Genomic DNA, 14,135 nt, shown 5'->3' with positions numbered 1-14,135 from the left:
GACACGTGAGCAGGGGCTTTCACTCAGTCATGAGGCGGAGCTCCTTGCTACGGTGTAAGTGTTCAATCACGAGGCCCTGAGGTGATGCTGCCACTCTGCAAGAAATCATGAATCAAAAGAAATTGTGAATTATAAAAGAAATAATGATTTTATAAAAGTAAGTAAGTACGCTAGCTCAGCAGACAGAGAGCTAAGGTCGTTACGAGGTACGGACACAAAAAAAAAGGCCAATAAGGTAGCAAGGAACCGCCGAATAAATTGTCTATGAAAGGGCAACAAGACATTCTGGCAAAGATATGGATGAAAATAACCTCATAGGTATCCTCCCCCCTGTAATTGGACAATTGACTGGGTAAAAATGATTGACGTAAGGTATCCACCGGCCCATTGAAATAAGGCATGCAAACAGGCCGCCGAGAGGAACGGGCAGACAGAGGAGTTCTCTCAGAGGTGGACCTTATGCTGGCTTCGGCTCAACACTTCCGCCAGCTCGGGGTCTATTCTAAGACCACCACCTCTGCCTCAACATCCGTTCATTCCATTTTGCTTCGGGTCCACGGATAATTCTCATCTACCACATCGACTATATCTATCTTAATCGCGCATTGAATCTGATTGTGCTTATAACTGCCGCTCCTTAATAAACCACCTTACAGTTTCAAACACCCTTTGGGTAATGTGTGTGTGACCTGTAATCCAAATCTGACATCTCACTGCCACATAACTATTGCTAAACTGTAAAGACCCCGACTTTCCCACTAATGTAGAGTTGAGCAAGATGGGTGAATTCAAACTATGTTCCAATTTAATGCAATTATTTTCTATAATAAAAGGGCACACCTGGGACATTGTGAACCCACAGTAAGAGAGCTGACATCACGAATACCATCCTACGCATTGAGAGCCGTGTGGACAATGAGGCACTTGGTATTTTTCCATTGTGTGTGGATGTTGACAAGACTCAAGATGATGATATTTCGCAATCTGATCTCAGGGCCGGGTGCCAAAAATTAACTTCACACGTCAGAATTAACCATGTTGTGTCCTCAAGGGCACAATGTTCAATCTCAACCTCACACCACACCACACCCCTTCTGATGCCATCTTTCTACTCCAATTCTCACTTGCATCTTTGAAAAGATAGTAAGGCCGATTTGAACTCCCTCCTCCTTGACATAAAGGGTCCAGCCAAGACCTCAGAATGGGTCCTTTACCGCCGTGCATAGGCTGCTGCTCAGTCTGTCGCCATCTTATGTAGGGTCTGGAAACTGGCAGCCCAATGTTTCAGGCAGGTGGTTACTTGCAATATGCATATTAATAGCAGAGCTGATCTCCAGTCATCTTGGTTAATCCTTGCCACTACACCAAGACCTAGCTCTGTCAAGTGCGTGTGGGGGCTGGTGTGCAACGGCCAGCAAATGTTAAAAAAATGCACGCACAGGCATCTTCCGTCCTTCAATATGTAGTTCGATCCTGGAATGTCAGGTCCTTCATTGAAACACCTGTGAACCCATCCCTTTGTGACGTGGAAGCAAGTCATCCTCGATACGAGGGACCACCTATGATGATGATTAATGGTATTTATAGACATCCCAAGGTGCTTCACAACAGTGTTACAAGACAAAACAGATAAATCTGAGACTGCACCACAAAATTAATTAAGTCAGATGACCAAAAGCTTGTTTAAAGAGGTAGGTTTTAAGAAGCATCGTAAAATCAGGAAAGAGAGGTAGAGAGGTTTAGGGAGGGAGTTCAAGAGCTTAAGGCCCAGGCAGCTGAAGGCACGGCCACCAATGGTTGAGCGATTATAAATCAGGAATGCTCAAGAGGGCAGAATTTGAGGAGCGCAGATATCTTATGGGGGTGTGAGGCTGAAAAAGGTGAGGGAGATAGGGAGGGGGTGAGGACATGGAGGTATTTGTAAACAAGGATGAAAATTTTGAAATTTGAGGCTTTATTTAACTGGGAGCCAATGTAGGTCAGAAAGCACAGGGGTGATGGGTGACTTGGTGCGAGTTAGGACACGGGTTGCTGAGTTTTGGATGACCTCAAGTTTACGTGGTGTAGAATGTGGGAGGCCAGCCAGGAGTTGGAGTAGTCAAGTCTAGGAGGTAATATACGGTGTGCATAGGACCTCATTGCAAGTTTAGAGTTTACTAATGTGCGGAGCATGCATACCCAATTGCACTAGGTGGTCAGCGGCCGACTGGAGCCCTGACAAAATGGCCCAGGAAACTATTCATTTATTTTTTGTTAGGGTCAGGAAAAGAAGGATCGCTCCTCCTGGGACCACAAGAAAACTCCAGGCCACGAGCAGTCAGCCAAGAGGTGGCACCTTCAAAACCAGGCGCCACCTCTTAGCTGACTTAAACTGAAAGCCGGCCGATTTCCCACCCTCTCAGAATGTAATTGATGCCTGGGCCTCCAAATGGCTTAGGCCTCACCAGCAACAAGGAGCAAGTTCGCTCCGTCCTCCCATTCACCATTGATGGCTAAACATCGGCCCTGCTAACTCTGCCTGGATTACAGGTCCACATGTGGCTCCCCCTTGTGGCCATTCATATGCCACAGGTACAGAAGTGCAGTGGTTACGTTACTGGAGTAATAATCCAGAAGCCTGTACTAATGATCAGGAGACACGAGTTCAAATCCCACCACGGCACCTGTGGCTTAGTTGGTAGCACTCTTGCCTTGGAGTGAGAGTTCAAGTCCCACTCCAGAGATTTGAACACAAAAAAAAAATCTAAGCTGACACTCAAGTGCAGTGCTGAGGGAGTGCTGCACCGTCGGAGGTGCTGTCTTTCGGATGCGACATTAAACCAAGGCCCCATTGGCTCACTCAGGTGGTTGTAAAAGATCCCACGGCACTATTTCAAAGAAGAGCAGGGGAGTTATCCCGGTGTTCTGCCCAATATTGATCCCTCAACCAACATCACTAAAACAGATTATCTGGTCTTTATCACATTGCTGTTTGTGGGAGCTTGCTGTGCACAAATTGGCTGCTGAGATTCCTACATTACAACAATGATTACACTTCAAAAGTACTTAAAAAGGTTGTAAAGCACTTTGGGCTGTCTGGTAGTCATGAAAGGCACTATATAAATGCACGGCAGCTGGGGAATTTAAATTCAGTTAATTAGGTAAATTTGGAATAAAAAGCTCACAGTGACCAAGAAACTATCGGATTGTCGTAAAAACCTATCTAGTTCAGTAATGTCCTTTAGGGAAGGAAATCTGCCGTCCTTACCCGGTCTGGCCTATATGTGACTCCAGACCCACAACAATGTGGTTGATTCTTACCTGCCCTCAAATGGCCTAGCGAACCACTCAGTTGTATTCAAGGTGGCAGCTCACTAGCATCACCACCACCACCTCGAGGGGAATAAATGCTGGCCCTGCCTGAGACACACTCACCCAATGAATGAATTAAAAATAAACAACCATTGAACATCACAGCCAAGTACATCTTGCCCTGACAGCACATCTTGTGATGCGGAGGCCAACTGCAACACTCAATCTTGGCTCACGTTAGCCAACTCAGCACAGACTGGATATTCAGGCGCTTCCTGACCTGAAATGACTCGTATAGATTTACCAAGCATGCCATCAGGGTATCTCGGCAGGTGGCCCCTTGACCTTGTTGGCTGACCCCTCTCAACACAAGAAAACCATGGAAGAAAGATGGAACCAGAGGCTCATGATTCAACGACAAAAGAATTTCAGAAAAGGAAGAATTTCAGGAAGGCAAGGCATTTATATAGCACCATTCGCAACCACCGGACATCTAAATGCGTTTTACAACCACTTCAGTACTTTTGAAGTGCAGTCACTGTTCTAATGTAGGAAACGCAGCAACCAATTTGCACACAGCAAGCTCCCACAAACAGCAATGTGATAATGACTATGTTGATTGAGAGATAAATATTGGCCAGGACACCAGGGATAACTCGCCTGATCTTCAAAATAGTGGAATTGGATCTTTTACGTCCACCCAAGAGGGCAGACGGGGCCTCGGTTTAATGTCTCATCCAAAAGACAGCACCTCAGAGGGCTCCCTCAGCACTGCACTGCAATGTCAGTCTAGATTTGTGCGCTCAGGTCCCTGGTGCAGGACTTGAACCCACAGCCTTCTGACTTGCTGGCGAACACAGCCCTTCCTTTTCTCTGGACTACGGACCGACTGCAGCGGAGCCCACAGTTTGGTGACCAGTATCGAGACCTGACGATAGCACTCGGCGCCTTTGTCCAGAAGTAGGTACAAGAGTCTAGATATTGGAGTCCGGCAATATTTGGGTGCACAGGCAGCCACAAGGTATGGTCCCCTGCACCCAAATGGTGAGGTCCGAAACACTCCTGATATTGGGCCTCTGGCCTCATTATCAAAGCGATGCGGCAGGAGAAGCCTCCCGGCAAGGAGAACCAAAATGTGGCAGCTGCTAGTGTCACATAGCAGCCCCCCCCCGAGTAAGTGAAGGCATGAGACTCCCGGGGATGGATGGAAATTTTTTTTTTTTTTTTTTTTTTTTTTTAAAATCAGTAGCCGGGTCAGAGGAAAAAGACATGACCTGCAATCTTTTAATGTGGTTGTTTCTACCGACTCCACATGCAAGTATGGGGGCGCTGCCTGGCAGACAGTGCCATGTTGTGGGGGTGGTTGGGGGAGAACGGGGACACAGCACATGGCTTGTGAAGTGCTGGGGCAATCTAAACTTGTGAACGGGCCCTGCAAGATGCACAGGACCCCAAGTTAAACAAGTTATTTCCCCCTTTAAATATCCCTGCCGTGCACACGTAACACCTGTTATTGATGTACATGCTGTCTGTAGTCACCAGCTGAGGGCATTGTTGGAGACAACTGAGCAGCACACACATGCTGCTCTGGTATAAAAGGCCAGCCATTTTGAGAGTCAGGCACATTGGACCGTAATAAAGCAGAGCCAACGGTGTACCTTGTTCAGTTAAACAGTACTCAGTCAGAGGTGACGTACCTTCGAACGAGTTGTTAAACCGCGTGGCCTCATCTGCCCCCTCGGGTAGACTTAAAGATCCCACGGCACTATTCGAAGAGCACGGGAGCTCTCTTCGGTGTCCTAGCTAGTATTGATTACTCGACCAACATCACACAAAAATACCCCAGATTATCTAGTCATTATCACTCTGCTGTTTGTGGAAGTATGCTGCGCTTGTTTCTTGGAACAGTATGTTACAGAACCTACAAGGGAGCAAGCTATCTTAGATCTGGTCCTGTGTAATGAGACATGAAAAATAAAACACCTCCTAGTAAAAGATCCTCTCGCAATGAGTGATCACAGTATGGTTGAATTTGTAATACAGATGGAGGGTGAGGAAGTAGTGTCTCAAATGAGTGTACTATGCTTAAACAAAGGGGACTACAGTGGGATGAGGGCAGAGTTGGCTAAAGTAGACTGGAAACACAGACTAAACGGTGGCACAATTGAGGAACAGTGGAGGATATTTAAGGAGCTCTTTCATAGTGCTCAACAAAAATATATTCCAGTGAAAAAGAAGGGCGGTAAGAGAAGGTATAACCAGCCATGGATAACTAAGAAAATAAAGGAGAGCATCAAATTAAAAACCAATGCGTATAAGGTGGCCAAGGTTAGTGGTAAACTAGAAGATTGGGAAAATTTTAAACGACAGCAAAGAATGACTAAGAAAGCAATAAAGAAAGGAAAGATAGATTACGAAAGTAAACTTGCGCAAAACATAAAAAGATAGTAAAAGCTTTTACCGATATATAAAATGGAAAAGAGTGACTAAAGTAAATGTTGGTCCCTTAGAAGATGAGAAGGGGGATTTAATAATGGGAAATGTGGAAATGGCTGAGACCTTAAACAATTATTTTGCTTCCGTCTTCACAGTGGAAGACACAAAAACCATGCCAAAAATTGGTCACGTGAAAGTGGGAAGGGAGGACCTTGAGACAATCACCATCACTAGGGGATTAGTGTTGGACAGGCTAACGGGACTCAAGGTAGACAAGTCCCCTGGTCCGGATGAAATGCATCCCAGGGTATTAAAAGAGATGGCGGAAGTTATAGCAGATGCATTAGTTATAATCTACCAAAATTCTCTGGACTCTGGGGAGGTACCATCAGATTGGAAAGCAGCTAATATAACACCTCAGTTTAAAAAAAAAGGGGGCAGACAAAAGGAAGGTAACTATAGGCTGGTTAGTTTAACATCTGTAGTGGGGAAAATGCTTGAAGCTATCATTAAGGAAGAAATAGCGGGACATCTAGATAGGAATAGTGCAATCAAGCAGACACAACATGGATTCATGAAGGGGAAATCATGTTCAACTAATTTACTGGAATTCTTTGAGGATATAACGAGCATGGTGGATAGAGGTGTACCAATGGATGTGGTGTATTTAGATTTCCAAAAGGCATTCGATAAGATGCCACACTAAAGGTTACTGCAGAAGGTAAAGGTACGCGGTGTCAGAGGAAATGTATTAGCATGGATCGAGAATTGGCTGGCTAACAGAAAGCAGAGAGTCAGGATAAATGGGTCCTTTTCGGGTTGGAAATCAGTAGTTAGTGGTGTGCCACAGGGATCGGTGCTGGGACCACAACTGTTTGTAATATACATAGATGACCTGGAAGAGGGGACAGAGTGTAATATAACAAAATTTGCAGATGACAAAGATTAATGGGAAAGCGGGTTGTGTAGAGGACACAGAGAGGCTGCAAAGAGATTTAGTTAGGTTAAGCGAATGGGCTAACATTTGGCAGATGGAATACAATGTTGGAAAATGTGAGGTCATCCACCTTGGGGGAAAAAAAAAAAAACAGTAAAAGGGATTATTATTTGAATGGGGAGAAATTACAACATGCTGTGGTGCAGAGGGACCTGGGGGTCCTTGTGCATGAAACTCTTTGGAGTTTATCTGAAAAACATAAAACATTAAACCGTGCCACCCAACCTGGATGACACTCCTTGTGCATGAATCCCAAAAAGTTAGTTTGCAGGTAATCAGGAAGGTGAATGGAATGTTGGCCTTCATTGCGAGAGGGATGGAGTACAAAAGCAGGGAGGTCCTGCTGCAACTGTACAGGGTATTGGTGAGGCCGCACCTGGAGTACTGCGTGCAGTTTGGGTCACCTTACTCAAGGAAGGATATACTGGCTTTGGAGGGGGTACAGAGACGATTCACTAGGCTGATTCCAGAGATGAGGGGGTTACCTTATGATGATAGATTGAGTAGACTGGGTCTTTACTCATTGGAGTTCAGAAGGATGAGGGGTGATCTTATAGAAACATTTAAAATAATGAAAGGGATAGACAAGATAGAGGCAGAGAAGTTGTTTCCACTGGTCAGGGAGACTAGAACTCGGGGGCACAGCCTCAAAATATGGGGGAGCCAATTTAAAACCGAGTTGAGAAGGAATTTCTCCGAGGGTTGTGAATCTGTGGAATTCTCTGCCCAAGGAAGCAGTTGAGGCTAGCTCATTGAATGTATTCAAATCACAGATATAGATTTTTAACCAATAAGGGAATTAAGGGTTACGGGGAGCGGGCAGGTAAGTGGAGCTGAGTCCACGGCCAGATCAGCCATGATCTTGTTGAATGGCGGAGCAGGCTCGAGGGAGTAGATGGCCTACTCCTGTTCCTAATTCTTATGTTCTTATGTTATCAAACCAGCTGCATTTCCAACATTACAATAGTGACGACACATCAAAAGTACTACACTGGCTGTAAAGCACGTTTGGTCGTGAAAGGCGCTATATAAAGTCAAGTTATATAGGGGTTATGTGACCGTTGCACCGGGAAAGGAGTGCAAGTCCAATTGGGGCATAGAAACCAGACCAGATTCTGCTCCAAAAATGTCAATCTTTATTATCGAAAGCTTTGGGAAGCACAAGATATCACATCGCATGCAGCGATGCACAGCCTAAATATTGCACAGCAAAAAACATTGTGTAGAGGAAGCAGCAGTGCTCATCGCTGGAGAAACGGTTATTTCTTCAAAAGCTCCTTAAAATGCCATCGAAAGCGCGGACGCCAGTGGGAAACGCTCCCAGCAGTTTACGACAGCTCAAGGTCAGCCATGGCCCGCTGGAGGGGGTCAACACTCCAGTAATCATAATCCCATCCCAGGAACCAGCCAGTGAAGGAGGGCGGTTCAAAGCCCTGTTTGATGGTCACTATTGGTGTCCTCGTGTCACGGTTGGCAGGGTCAGTCTCGATGTAGACTTGCGCTAGATGGGAGACAGGAAGAAAACAAGACAGACAGTCATCTCTTTCCATAGCATTGCTACTGAACATTTTTCCCCCACATTAAAAGCCCTGCAGGACACAGATTATTGATTAATTGGCTTCTGGACTTGCTGCTGCGTAAAAGGAGATCTGGGGGAAGGTGGTAGATTGCAGACATGTGTTCACTTTACTGTTCTGTGCATCATCCTTCATTCTCTGCTTGGACAGAAAGTGTTAGCAGGCTATTCACAGGAGCCAAGCCTAATCCTGTCCCCATGCAACGTGCATGCACACACTTCCCAGCAAAGAGGGGGCAGGGTGGGGGGGGGGGGTTTACAGGGCTGTAAAGCAGGATTGGAAACCCCCTCACACTTTCCCTTTGTAGCCACAACTGAAAGCAGCTCCCATACTGCTGCCCATTAAGTCACTCAGCACAGACCAGGGATGGGACTGGGGACTTTCCCAATCCATAAGCAGCAGTACCACCGCACCTGGCAGATTTTACTTGCTGAGTCAGAGGGAGGGGTTATGATATTTCCTCAATTTAATTTCTTCACACCCTTTCACGCAATAATAAAAAGCACACTGTTTCGATTCCTCAGGATGATGCAGTGATCTAAACCACATTCTCACTTTGACCTCTGCTCCCACCTTTTTAAAAAAAAATAAAAGTTCTTTACCCAAAGGAGTGTTCTCAGAAGCACGGTGGTTAAAAGAAAATTCCAGAGTTACACTTTTTCAACTGTGGTGTGATTGATCACATGCCCAGATATCACCGAATAGTCATCGCCAATTAAAAATTTACACAGTGGTTAAAAAAACAACTTTTTATTAAATTCCCCCACTCCAGACAGAAATATACCAAAATAAACTTCAGGTTCAAAAAAAAAAATCCAATCAAAGGCGATTGTAGCAAATCAACCCCACATTCAGGTCCACGGACCCACACACCAAATTTGTACAATAAGCCTTTATGTATTTATGCTTGGGGTCACAAGACATCAGGGGGCGCCACTGACTGAGGTCATCAGGCTGTACGCGCGCGTGCGCGGTCACTGATATACAAGCGAGCTGGTACCATCGTCACGCTAGTTACTTTGGGCGCGAATAAAGTTCGATCAGGTTTGCACCCGAGGCAGTTTACAGTAACAAATCTTTTGAGTCATTACAGCCTTCTGGCATTAGTTGTCTGTTACCATATCACAAAAATCACAATAAAAACTCTGCAAGTGCCCAAACTTTCAAAATCCCTTCCTTCAGATAATGATTTTTCAAATGAGAGATTAAATTTTTTTTTTTTTTTTTTTTAAACTACTGAACTGAACATTCACAAATCACTACACAGCCATCGGGACACACCTCGAACCTCGAGTGCAAGAAAATTACTCCGACGCCGTCCTAAAAAGGGGCAACTAGAGTCTTTGCATCGCCACAGACAGCAACTTAACTGGTATGAAGAGCTGCTGAATTTTTAAATCCCCCCCCGAATGATGTCCAGATTCTACAAAACTACATGGTTAAGGAACAGGTGGAGTCACTGCGCTTATACTAACCAAACTGCACGGAAAATTGGAGCGCGGATGGAACATAGTATGAACAACCCACCTTACACAAATATTAAGCAAAGCCTAGATTTCAAAATTCTCATATCCCTCCATGGCCTTGCCCCTCCCCATCTCTTTCAGCCCCACAAACACAATCTTCCCACCCCAGAGATATCTGCACTCCTCTAATTCTGCCCTCAAGCATCCCCGATTATAATTGCTCAACCATTGGTGGCCATGCCTTCTGTTGCCTGGGCCCGAAGCTCTGGAATTCCCTGCCGAAATCTCTCTACTCCTTTAATGATACTTAAAATCTACTTCCGAGTCACCTGCCATAGTTTGCCCTTGTGGCTCGATGTCAAATTTTGTCTCAATAATCCTGTGACACTCCTTGGGATGTTTTATTATGTTAAAGTGTTTACCTGATGTACTATCAATAAGGTATGGTCCTTTATTCGTAACTCCAGGGTGAGGCACAAGCATGGTGAGCAGCCTTTTATACTGGACCCTGCAAATCTATGCAGGTGACCCTCAGGTCTCCCACTGCAGTGCCCTCTGGTGGACAGCCTCTGTCACAGGGGCAGGAAACCCCAGTCTCCATCAGTTGCACCCTCTAGTGGTGCCAGCATAGTATATTGATACTATGGCCGATCTTAGACTTCAACTCGACCTTCTCACCCGATCCTCATATCCCTTTGAGACAGCACAAGTACAAACTGTTGTCTGTAATGCACTGAATGACTCCATCTTATGCAACTATAGTGACTACAGAGTATATCTATAAGTCTGCATATATAACACAAACCATTTGGCCTTTCTACTCAAACTATTAATGGGCAGTAGTTGCTACCCACGCTGGCATGGCAGGTGCCACAGAACAAGGCCAACATTAATTAGGGACATAACCCTGCACCGTGAAGATATACAGCTGCAGGAATGCTCCAGTGAATAATCAATAGCTCAAACAGGCACAAGCCCCAGAGATGCTAGAAAACCCCAAAACTAACATTGTATGCACAACAGTCCATGAACCTGACCCAGTTATTGTATCTAAAACACACAGGGGTGAGATTTCCTAGCATGACCTCAAGAGAGGGTGGTAACAACCACAGCAAACTAGAATCAACCCAATTGATTAAAAGCAGAAGCAAACATGTAAATATCCTGCATAGAACCACCTTGCAGAAAAGTAACTGCAACACTGTTTACACAGCTCGGCCGAGCACGGGATAGTGCAAAGCATTCGTCTGTACAGCTCACTCAGTAGAAAGGTGCACAAGATAAAGCGACGGCTACTGTACCTGGGCATTCCACTACAGCTTTCTATCCATCAAAACAATGCAACAAAACTTTGAAGACGAACTACCAGTCATTTACCATCATGGGGGGGGGGGGGGAGGGGGGGGGGAAGAGAGAGAGAGAGAGAGAGAGAGAGAGAGAGAGAGAGAGAGAGAGAGAGAGAGAGAGAGAGAGAGAGAGAGAGAGAGGGAGGGAGGGAGGGAGGGAGTGAGGGAGGGCACAAAACTAAATGTATTAGATGACTCATGTTGGCAATCTACTATCCTACAGCAAAACACAAAGACAGGGGAATAAAAGCTCTACAGTTCCTCATTCTCTCATAGAAACAGAAACATAGAAAATAGGTGCAGGAGCAGGCCATTCGGCCCTTCTAGCCTGCACCGCCATTCAATGAGTTCATGGCTGAACATTCAACTTCAGTACCCCATTCCTGCTTTCTCGCCATACCCCTTGATCCCCCTAGCAGTAAGGACCTCATCTAACTCCTTTTTCAATTTAAAAAAAGTTTAAGTTTAAAAAGCAGTTATTGCATGACTACATTGTATTTATAGTGTGTGTACTCCAACAGACTTGCACAGTTCTCCTCAACATTCTCACCAGCTGTCAAAACATTAGGAGCACGAAAAATCCAGCCCCAAGCTTTAGGCCTATTTCACCACAGCCTCTGATGTCATCCTTTCCGCTCCAAAGCCAAACCAAACTGTCACCAAATTAACCAAACTGTAGTTACCATCACACAAGTTTGCAGCAATAAAAAGATAGGTTAGTAGATTGATCCTCTAATTTTCTCACTTTCTTCACACTCCCCCCCCCCCTCCCACCCCAAGGTTGCCAACACTGGTGGGACATATTCCTAGAGGTTCCACCTCCAACTGATCCACCCAAACAGCCTTTCTTACCACCCCCCTTCATCTCTAATGTTTAGAATTAACAAAAAAAATGTTTGAGATGGTATTTTTTTAAAAAAGTGTACGCGCAGGCACCTTTAGTAATGACTCCATGAGGCAGGGTATGGTGCTTAAACTCTGCAGACTTGCAGTCCTTTATTAGCAGCTCCTGAGTGCCAACAAGCTGTGTGTTCCATTTTATACTGGGTTACCTGCCGTGTGCAGGCAACCCCTGGGTCTCCAGCAACAGCACCCTCTAGTGTACTGGTAAGGTGTGTACAGTGCAAGGATACACTCAATGTTGCATAGTGTTCGACATCACACAGTAAACAGGCATGCATACACAATACTCCTTCCCCGAGCATTTTTCATATCCTAGTTGTCATGACCAGGGGAGGTGATCAGTGTTGGACGATGGGAGGTTGTGGTGAGGGTTGTGGGGTTGCCAGGTGTGACCCCTGTGCTGGAGGCTGGCCTCATATATTTCCCCTCCCTCTCACAAACCAAGTGGGTGTCACTGTTATGGGATCCCTTGGGGAGGTAGCCACGGCAGCAGTGGGTGGTGTGTATACACTGATGTGGGTAGTTGTGGGGTGGTGGGCAGGGCCACAAGACAGGGTGGGGCTCCTTGTCCACCAATGGGGATGAGGATCAGGTCATCCCAGGGAAGCTGGAGGGTATTGACCTCATATTTCTGGTGTTGACCCTGGTGGCCAGGGGCTGTAGGGCTGGTCTGGTGCCGGTTGCCATTGGTGGTGGCTGGGCTGCCCATTGACCACTGTCCCTGTAGTGGGTCTGCTCCCACTGCCTGTGTGGCCTGCAAGGGGCATCATTCGTTCCAAAAGGTCCAGGCTACATGGTCAGGTAGCCTGCTGGACCTGGGGGTCTCCCACAGGGGGATTCCATTGGCATCAGCATGGTCCCTGTCGGACCCAATGTCCTTTGGCAGTGTCCTACCGGTATACATGACACCTTGGCTCTGATCACATAGTCAAGCCTGCATTATATATTCTAGCACTCGCATCACTTTTGGGTGTCCTAGTTTCAACAGGCATGGTTACATTAGGCATTTCACAATCTCCATCATTATTGTTAAGCATAATAAACTTGTTCCTAACCTTACTGACACCTGCATTCATCTCATTAGTCACATTAGTTAAACCAGCATCACAATTCATGGTTACATTGCATACATTTTCATACTTGCACCCTTTAATTGCATTTTTAGCTTTAAAGTCCATGTACTCAAATAGTTGGAACTTCCCCTTTAAAATTTTTTGGTTACTAGTCTCCTTTAAGGAGTTTTCAAATCTCATTGGCTGCTCAATGTCAGATGATGCTCCTCCACGTTGACTCGCATTTTGAATGCAGGTCTGCTGCTCACCAAGCAGCAGCCATTTTGTGGTGCTCCTTTCTTCCCCACATGCTAGTGGTGCTGCAGTCATTCTGTGGTCTTGCTGCAGGCAGGCTGTGGTGGTCTTTTCTTCCACAGCACCACTTCACCTGATGTGGACCCAGTTCATCCAATTCCTGCCCAGCAGCGTGGGACCGTCACCAGCTACAATCCACAGGGGGAGTTTGTGCAACACGCCGCCCTGGGAGACCTGGACGTTTACACTGCCAATGATTTGGATTTTACCTTTGGTGTAGCTGAGCAGCTTTGCCTGGACAGGAGATAGTTTTGGTTGAGTGGCAAGATTCCTCCAAATTTTTTCAAAGGTCTTTTGGCTCATCACAGACTGGCTCGCCTGTGTCGCTCTCCATGGAGACTGGGACCCCATCGATGTCTGCTTCCATCATCCACGGAGAAGTTCCGGTGAAGCAGGTAAAGATTCCATACTCCTCTCCCAGGGTTAGAGCAACTACATCTTCATTTGTGTCGGAGCCCCGGTGATTAGCCAACGCAGAGACAGCGAGTACAGCCTTTTCTGCACATTCTTTGAAGGTGCCCTTTTTCTTTGCATGCATAGTCTTTGTAGCGGCACTAGTGGGCCCTGTGGTTTCCTCCACAGCGCCAACATGGGGCCATCCAGTTTGCCCCATGTGGCGGACTCAGGGTTGCGGGACTTGGGGCAGCATTTCTGCCATTAGAAGTGTCCATGCGGTGCACTGCGCTCGCCGGTTTAGAGTCCTGGGTTAGTATTCGCCTGGAGTCGCTGGCCGAAACCATGTCGGCCTGGCT

The 14,135-nt window shown here is 46.1% G+C and overlaps 1 long non-coding RNA gene across 2 annotated transcripts; it reads right to left on the bottom strand.

Annotated features, from left to right (window-relative positions):
* Positions 1-7,837: 7,837 nt before the first annotated feature.
* LOC139250453 (uncharacterized) lies at positions 7,838-11,152 on the bottom strand. 2 transcript variants are annotated; one of them, XR_011591307.1, is made up of 2 exons: positions 11,069-11,152; positions 7,838-8,225 (listed from the first exon to the last, which is right to left on the bottom strand). It is a non-coding gene; the product is annotated as an uncharacterized lncRNA (long non-coding RNA). The 2 variants fall into 2 exon arrangements; XR_011591306.1 differs by lacking the exon at positions 11,069-11,152 and adding an exon at positions 10,190-10,292.
* Between the last annotated feature and the right edge of the window lie 2,983 nt (positions 11,153-14,135).

Source organism: Pristiophorus japonicus, unplaced genomic scaffold (assembly GCF_044704955.1).
Source record: "Pristiophorus japonicus isolate sPriJap1 unplaced genomic scaffold, sPriJap1.hap1 HAP1_SCAFFOLD_3754, whole genome shotgun sequence".
NCBI lineage: Eukaryota > Metazoa > Chordata > Chondrichthyes > Pristiophoridae > Pristiophorus > Pristiophorus japonicus.
Note: the sequence above shows the minus strand (reverse complement) of the source record. Positions and strands in the feature narration are given on the sequence as shown.